This window comes from Saimiri boliviensis, chromosome 2, assembly GCF_048565385.1.
Source record: "Saimiri boliviensis isolate mSaiBol1 chromosome 2, mSaiBol1.pri, whole genome shotgun sequence".
In the NCBI taxonomy this organism is placed as follows: Eukaryota; Metazoa; Chordata; class Mammalia; order Primates; family Cebidae; genus Saimiri; species Saimiri boliviensis.
The window spans coordinates 1,942,382-1,951,037 of NC_133450.1; the positions used below are offsets into that span (position 1 = coordinate 1,942,382).

Genomic DNA, 8,656 nt, shown 5'->3' on the forward strand with positions numbered 1-8,656 from the left:
TCAATATGTACTGATGACCTGTCTTCCCCCATCTCTTCTGTATTGTCCTATGGCCTGGCCTGGCCTGTGCTGATCCCCACAGATTGCATTGGCCCGCTTCCCTAGCTCTGTGGGTTCATGGTGCAGCAGTCCAGCAGAAGGCACAGACAGGAGATGCAACAGAGGAGAAACAGATGAGGGCATTTGTTCCCTGCCCCACCAAGATACCTACAGTACAGACCTACCTCTCTGGTCACAGCTCATGGAGACAGAGGAAGGAGGGGCTGGGCTTTACCAAAATTATACCTGTCCCAGGCCCCTTCAGGCCAAGGGGCAGCAAGGCCTTTCTGTGGTTGCTTATCCCGGGGGGCCTCACTAAGCCCAGTTGGCTCCCTTAAACCCACGCTCTACTCTGCAAATATGGCGCCCTCTATTTCCTGTTGTAGCAGGTGGTGGGGGTGGGGGACTTATTGATACACAGTGTAATGCTCTAACTAGAATAGGAAGGAGGAAAAAAGGGAAAGCATTTTTATTAAGGAAGTGTTATTTCAATATGTAAATACTTGGAGATGACTTTACCAGAGACATATGGAAGGACTCCAGTCAGATGTTTGCACCGCAAACGAGCTAAGGACAAATGCAGGCAGTGGTACTGCCGTTTGTGACTTAGTGTCCTAAAGGGCAACCAACTGTCGAGAATGTTCTGAATAAAACAAAGCATCACATTCCTTTGACTTACACGGTAGCTGAATTTCTGGAAATGCTATGTCCATGAAAGCTATATAAAAATAGTTTTAGAGTTTGATTCTAGGCTCAAATGATCACAAGCAGGCCTTTCATCAACTTCTGGGGTCCGAAACTCCCGGGCCACAGGCAAGTACCGGTTCATGGCCTGTTAGGAGCCAGGCTGCACAGCGGGAGCTGGGTGGTGGGAGGGCGAGGGGAGTGATGCTGCGTCTGTATTGACAGCGGCTCCCCATCACTCCCACGACGGCCGGAGCTCCGCCTCCTGTCAGATCAGCGAGGGCATTAGATTCTCACAGGATTCAAACCCTACTGTGAACTGAGCATGCGAAGCATCTAGGTTGCACTCTCCTTACGAGAATTAATGCCTGATGATCCGTCACCATTTCCCATCACCTGCAGATGGGACCGTCCAGTTTCAGGAAAACAAGTTCAGGGCTCCCCCTGATTCTACATTATGGTGAGTTGTATTCATATAATTATTTCATTATATATGACAATGTAATATATATATGACAATGTAGAAATAAAGGGCACAATAAATGTAATGCATTTGAATCATCCTGAAACCATCCCCCAACACTGGGTCCATGGAAGAATCGTCTTCCATGAGACCCATCCCTGGTGCCAAAAAGGTTGGGGACAACTGATCTACATGAATGTCCACTGGGATGTTCCAAAAACCATGAAAGACAGAGGATGATTAGTTCTTGTGCAAGACTGTCTCATAGATTGCAGCATCCTAGGATTCCTGGCCCTGCTTTTTTGTTTGTTCGTTTGTTTTGTTTTTTGTGTGTGTGATGGAGTCTCGCTCTGTAGCCCCAGCTGGAGTGCAGTGGTGTGATCTCAACTCATTGCAACCTTCGTCTCCTGGGTTCAAGTGATTCTCTTGCCTCAGCCTCGGAGTAGCTGGGATTACAGGCACCCACTACCACGCCCAGCTAAGTTTTGTATTTTTAGTAGAGATGGGGTTTCACCATATTGGCCAGGCTGGTCTCGAACTCATGACCTCAGGTGATCCACCTGCCTTGGCCTCCCAAAGTGCTGGGATTACAAGTGTGAGCCACCACTCCTGGCCGACCCTGCTCTTTAAAAGCTTTCAAAATGTCCCCAAGGGTGCTCCCATTGAGCAGTAAATTTCAGGGATTGCAGTGGTGTGGGGTAGGTATGTAGTCTGCTGGGGGGCAGGTGGAGCCAGGTTGGGGGTTGGTAACCATCTCTGGGTAGATACGCTTCTCTCTCAGATGGTCATCACTATGCTTAGCCCACAGTGATGAGTGAAGCCTTCGGGGGAGCAGCTTTCTCGTGGGAAAGTCATGTGCATTATGTTTTTTCTTTTTGAAATGGGCTTATGATAATATAATTGACAGGCCATAAAATTCACCCATTTAAAGTGCCCAATTTGAGTACAAAAAAGAGAGAATGAATAAGACCTATTATTTGAGAGCATAACAGGGTTGACTATGGTCAATAATAACTTAATTGTACATTTTTAAATAACTTGAAACACTTAAGAAGTGTAAGTATATTATTTGTAACTTAAAGGACAAATGTTTGAGGGGATGGATACTCTATTCTCCATGATGTACTTATTTCTCATTGCATGACTGAATCAAAACATCTGTACCCCATAAACATAAATACTATGTACCCACAAAAATTAAAAATTAAAAAAAAAACATTAAAAAATAAATGCACAATCCAGCGGTTTTTAGTAAATTCAGAGTATTGTGCAACTATCACCATAATCTAATTTTAGAACATTTTCATCACCCCAAAAAGAAATCAAGCAGTTATTAGCCAGCACACCATACCCCCATCGTTAGCCCGAGGCAGACACTAATCTGCTTTGTCTCTATACATTTCACATAAATGGAATTATACAAGATGTGGACTTTTAGGATTGGCTCCTTTCACCTAATGATTTAAGGTTCGTTCATGTTGTAGCACATATCAGTACTTTATTCCTTTTGATGGCTGAATAATATTCCATTGTATAGATATACACCACATTTTATTTTATCCATTTATCACTTGATGAAAGTATAAATTGATTCCGTTTTGGGGACTAGTATGAATAGTGCTGCTATGAACATTCTTGTACAAGTTTTTCTGTGGATGTTTTCATTTCCCCTGAGTATCTACCTGAGCGTGGAATTGCTTGGTCATATGGTAACTATATTTAACTTTTTGAGTAAAAGCCAGACTGCGTTTTCCAAAGCAGATGGATCATTTTACATTCCCACCAGCAATGCATGAGGATTCCAATTTCTCCATATCCTCTCCAACACTTGCTGGTGTCTGCCTTTTCATTATACACACACATTTAAATGAATCTGAAGTGGTATTTCACTGTTGTTTTTATTTGTATTTCCCTAATGAGCATCTTTTCACGTGTTGATTGGCCATTTGTATATCTTCTTTGGGTACATATCTATTCCGATAATTTGCCCATATTTTAATTGGGTGATTTGTTGTTTTGTTTCTTAGTTATTAAGTTACAAGAATTCTTTACATATTCTAGATATATAAACCACTTAGCCAGTATATGATTTACAAATATTTTCTCATTCTATAGGTTATCTTCTCACTTTCTCAATTTCTCTTAGAAGCACAAAATGTTTAATTTTGATGAAGTCCAATTTATCTATATTTTTGTTTTGTCACTTGTGCATTTGGTGTCATATCTAAGGATGCTTTGCCTAACCCAAGGTCATAAAGATTTGCTCCAGTATTTTCTCCTAAGAGTTTTACAGCTCTTACATTTAGGTTTATGATCCATTTTGAGTAAAGGGTTGTGTATGGTTTGAAGAAAGCGCCTAACTTGATTCTTGTGCATGTAGCTATCCAGCTGTTCCGGCATCGTTTGTTGAAGAGGCTGTTCTTTTCCCATTGCATTGTCTTGATACCCTTTTCTATAAACGTAAGGTTTTGTTGCTGAACTCTCAGTCGGATTCCATTGACCTATATGCCTATCCTTATGCCACTACTACACCACAGTGTCTTAACTACTGTACCCACATAGATTTTTTAATGGGGTTAGAGCCCTTACAAGGACTTCCCCCACTTCATACTTCTCCTCACATGGGGAATCCAGCTCCTGCTCAGCCTGTGCAGGGCTTAATAAAGAGACAAATTGGAAATCGTGCTGCATAAGGACATTTCCACAGTCTTGGATGCGCCCGACTCCAATGAAAACAGCTCATTAAGATGCAGTCAATCAAAGTGTGCAAATCACATAGGAGTCAGTGAACTAACAGATGGGACCTCCACTAGAATTAACAGAAGAATCCCAAAGTACTTTAAAATAAATATATTTAAATATCCAAAGAGATAACAAATATAAAGATCACAAGAACAGACTAAGAGAGTCGCTGAAGAAAACTGGCACTGTGTCAGCTCTCTGTCATCTTGGATCATTCCATTAGTAAGTTTAGTCGATGACTAGTATGTCCCAATCACGTGCTGGGCGGGGGAGATACAGGGATGGAAGAAACAGCTGTAGCCCTCAAGGAGCTTGCTTTTTCTTTTTTCTTTTTTTTTCTTTCTGAGACAGGGTCTTACTCTGTTATCCAGGCTGGAGTGCAGTGGTGTCTTCACAGCTCACGGCAGTCTCAACCTCCTGGGCTCAAGTCATCCTCCCAACTCAGCCTCCCGAGTAGCTGGGACTACAGACACACGCTACCATGTCCCGGTATGTAAAAAAATTTTTTAATAGAGATGAGGTCTCCCTGTCTTAGTCTTGAAGTCCTATCTTCAAGCAATTCTCCTGCCTCAGCCTCCCAAAGTGCTAGGATTGTAGGCATGAGTCACTGCCTGGCCTTTTTCACTTTAATGAAGGACAATTAATTTCTAGATAAACTTTTTACCATTTCTTTTTCCTAGGTGAATTTTATAAATTAGATGTTTCCCATGTCTTTAAGCTCAGCAGAAGGGAGGTGGCATCAGAGTAAATCATTCTTGCCTCCTTCCTTCTCTAAGCGCCCAGAAACAGTTATTTCGCTTTGGTGGGCTGTTTGGGAGTTTAGGAGAGTTTTGCCTAGTCATTTGGGATTATAAAGTGGAAGGGCTGAAAACTAATTGCTATATGACAGCAAGATAAAATTACTATAAAGTACCTTAGTCATAGCTCAGCCTCAGCCTAGCCTCCTTACCACCATGAAGGCAGTCCACAATTAACTGCAATCAAGTTTTTCATTACAGAGTACTCTTAGAAAATAAATCACTTGCATGACATCATTTGTTGTAGACGGAACAACAAAGCATTAATTCAGACAGGCCAGCAGCTGGCACAAAAAGACCTTAGTTTATGCTTTTAGTTTGTCTTGTAATGGAACAATCTCTCTACTTAGGTGACCAATCATTGCTAATGGTGCAATACTGAGCAAAATGGTGATGCCTTCTGCTCATTGGAACCTGCTCTCAGAATAAAAACATGTCTGTGGAACAGAAAGCAAAAGTAGAGTTTTTTCTTTAAGGTATGAAAAATCATGATTAAAAGCTGAGATTTTTTTTTTTTAATCCCTTTAATCACTTTCAAATAGTTTTATAAGCTCAAATGGTTTCCTTTCTACAGCTCAGGAACTAACTGGTTAATCTGAGGTAAAGATAGGGCAAACGCTAGGTATTTAGCAGTACTTGTTTTTCTTTGTGCTTGGATTCATTCCCCCTCTCCCTGTCCCCAAATAAAATAGACACGTTTTAGTAGCTGCACTGGAGGCCCTTAGGTCATTGGTTACCAGTTGTAAAAAATTTTATAGCAGGCAGGAAATCTGGCCAAATATTTATTCGACAAAAATTCAATGTTGAAATGCAGCAAATTAGTTAAGGTTGTTTAAAAACTTTTACTCTAGGTGGCTTTCCTAAATCATCTTTCTAAGTGGAAAAGATCTTGTAAGTTTTGAGCTGAAATTTCTCACTGAAAAGGAAGTATTACAACACAGAAACGTCTGAGAAACAATAGCATAAATTTATCCTCACATTTAAATTGCAAAGGAATGATATTCTGGAAGAGGCAAAACTGTAGAGACAGAACCATTAGGGAAATGCAAATCAAAGCCACAATGAGATACCACTTCTACCCATTAGGATGGCTACTATGTTAAAAAAAAAAAAAAAAAAAAAAAGACGGAAAATAACAAGTGTTGGCAAAGATGTGGAGACAGTGGAACTGTCGTGGACTACTGGTAGAAATGCAAAATGGCACAGCTGCTGTGGAAAACACTATGGCAGTTCCTCAAAATATTAAAAATAGAATTACTATATGATCCAGCAATCCCACTTCTATGTATAATATATCTCCAAAAGAATTAAAAGCAAGGTCTCAAAGAAATATTTGTACACCCATATTCATAGCATCATTCACAATGAAAAGTGGAGGCAACGTGTCCATCAAAGGGTGAATGGATGAGCAAAATGTGCTATATACGTACAATAAAATATCATTCACCTGAAAAAGGAGGACATTCTGGTAGCAATGTGGGTGAACCTTGGGGTCATCATGCTAAGTGAAGCCAGTCACAAAAAAACAAATGCTCTACGAGTTTAATAGATACAAAAACTAGAATGGGAGCCTGGGCATGGTGGCTCATGCCTGTAATCCCAGTACTTGACGAGGCTGAGGCTGTTGGAGCACCTGAGATGAGGATTTCGAGACCAGCCTGACCAACATGGGGAAACCCCATCTCTACTAAATACAAAAAATTAGCCAGGTGTGGTAGTGCATGCCTGAAATCCCAGCTAGTCGGGAGGCTGAGTCAGGAGAATCACTTGAACCTGGGAGGCAGAGTTTGCAGTGAGCAGAGATCGTGCCATTGCATTCCAGGCTGGGCAACAGGGGCAAGACTCCATCTCAAACAAATAAACAAACAAAAACCCAAAAAACTAGAATGGTGTTTGCCAGGTGCTGAAGGGAGGGGGAAAGGGGGAGTTATTGTTTAATGGGTATAAATTTCAGTTTTACAAAATGAAGTTCATGGAGATGGAAGGTGGTAACAGTTTCACAACATCTGAATGTATGTACTACCACTCCACTGAACTGTACCGTTAAAAATGGCTAAGATGGCCCTTTTCACAGGATGGCGCCGGAAGCGAAGAAGGAAGCTCCTGCCCGCCCTCAAGCCGAAGCCAAAGCGAAGGCTTTAAAGGCCAAGAAGGCAGTGTTGAAAGGTGGCCACAGCCACACAAAAAAAGATCCGCACGTCACCCACCCTCCGGCGGCCCAAGACACTGCGACTCCGGAGGCAGCCCAAATATCCTCGGAAGAGCGCCCCAGGAGAAACAGACTTGACCACTACGCTATCATCAAGTTTCCGCTGACCACTGAGTCTGCCACGAAGAAAATAGAAGACAACAACACACTTGTGTTCACTGTGGATGTTAAAGCCAACAAGCACCAGATCCAACAGGCTGTGAAGAAGCTCTGTGACATGGATGTGGCCAAGGTCAACACCCTGATTCGGCCTGATGGAGAGAAGAAGGCATCTGTTCGACTGGCTCCTAATTACGAGGCTTTGGATGTTGCCAACAAAATTGGGATCATCTAAACGGAGTCCAGCTGGCTAATTCTAAATACATGTGTATCTTTTCACCCTATACATGCCTCTGTCAATTTCTGGTTGGGTGGGAGGCCATACACAGGAACCGTTGTCCTAACTTGCCCACTGCTTGGGCAAGACTCCTGTTCTGCTTATCCTTTTGAAACTCACCCTGCCACTCACTCCTCCATCCTTGATCACTCCAGAGATCTTTGTGACTAGCGTCAGTGTCCTAGGAAAACCAGAACTCAGAGCTTGCCTCCATGGTTGAGGGTAAGAAAAAGCTTTGCAAGAACCCCTTTCATCCCTCGAAGGGGCTGTGTGTGAAACCAGTGCCCAGAGTTTGAGGCACGTTAGCATCCATTTCAGGGGAGTGTGGGTCGGCTGGCTTTCGAGTAGCAGTTTGCCCTCACACGCCCATCTGCCATGTCCAGCCGGTCTGTCTGCTTCCCTCAGCCCTTGCCCAATAAAGGACAGGGACTTCAGAAAAAAATAAAAATAAAAAAATAAAAAATAAACAAAAATGGCTAAGATGAATTTTGTTATTACTACGATTTAAAAAAATTATGAACAGTAAAAAGAGCAGTATTGCTAAGGGTTACAAGGAAGGGAAGGAGGAAGGGGGAGCAGAGAAGACTACAGGGCGGTGGGAATACTTAGGACACTGCAAGGGTGGGAATACGTCATCACGCATTTGTCCAAACCTAGAGCACGTGCAGCACTGAGGGAACCCTCATGTCAACTGCGGCCTTTGGGTGACAATGATATGTGAATACAGTTCCATCGACTTTAACAAATGTACCTCTCTGGTATGGGATGTAGGATAGCGGGGGAGGCTGTGTGTATGTATGTGGGGCAGGGGACATATGGGAACTCTCTGTACTACTTTTTGCTCAATTTTGCTGTGAACATAAAACTGCACTAAAAAATAAAGCCTATTTTTAAAGCTGCAAAGGAAAGAAGTAAAGAAAACATGGTATGCTGGTTTTTCCTCGGAATGTCCTGGCTTCCTTTACATTTATATCATAATCTTGACTGTCATTTTCTGTCCTGTAAATTGGCCCAATCAGAACTACATATGAGCCAGTATGTGCGTATCCCATCAACTTTTCCACTTTGAAGTTTTACCTGAAGTCAAATAACGGAAGTGATTTCCTTCAGGCAGAATCAGCCAATGATTCGGAGTCTCAAACTACTGTTACTCTCATGCTCAAGAATAAATTCGAATTATCCTAATTATATTAAAACCAAAATAAAAGCTTTATTTTAAAAAAGTCTTATTTAAAATTCAAATCCAAAAAAAAAAAGCCTTAAAAAGAAAGTTTTCTATTTTGACTCAGCAGTAGATATAGCATCTCTGTTGAAGCAGATGATTCTTTTTCTTTGCATGCTTATAA

The 8,656-nt window shown here is 41.9% G+C and overlaps 1 pseudogene; it reads left to right on the forward strand.

Moving 5' to 3' along the window:
• Positions 1-6,800: 6,800 nt before the first annotated feature.
• On the forward strand, positions 6,801-7,561 carry LOC101037884 (large ribosomal subunit protein uL23 pseudogene; annotated as a pseudogene).
• Positions 7,562-8,656: the final 1,095 nt, after the last annotated feature.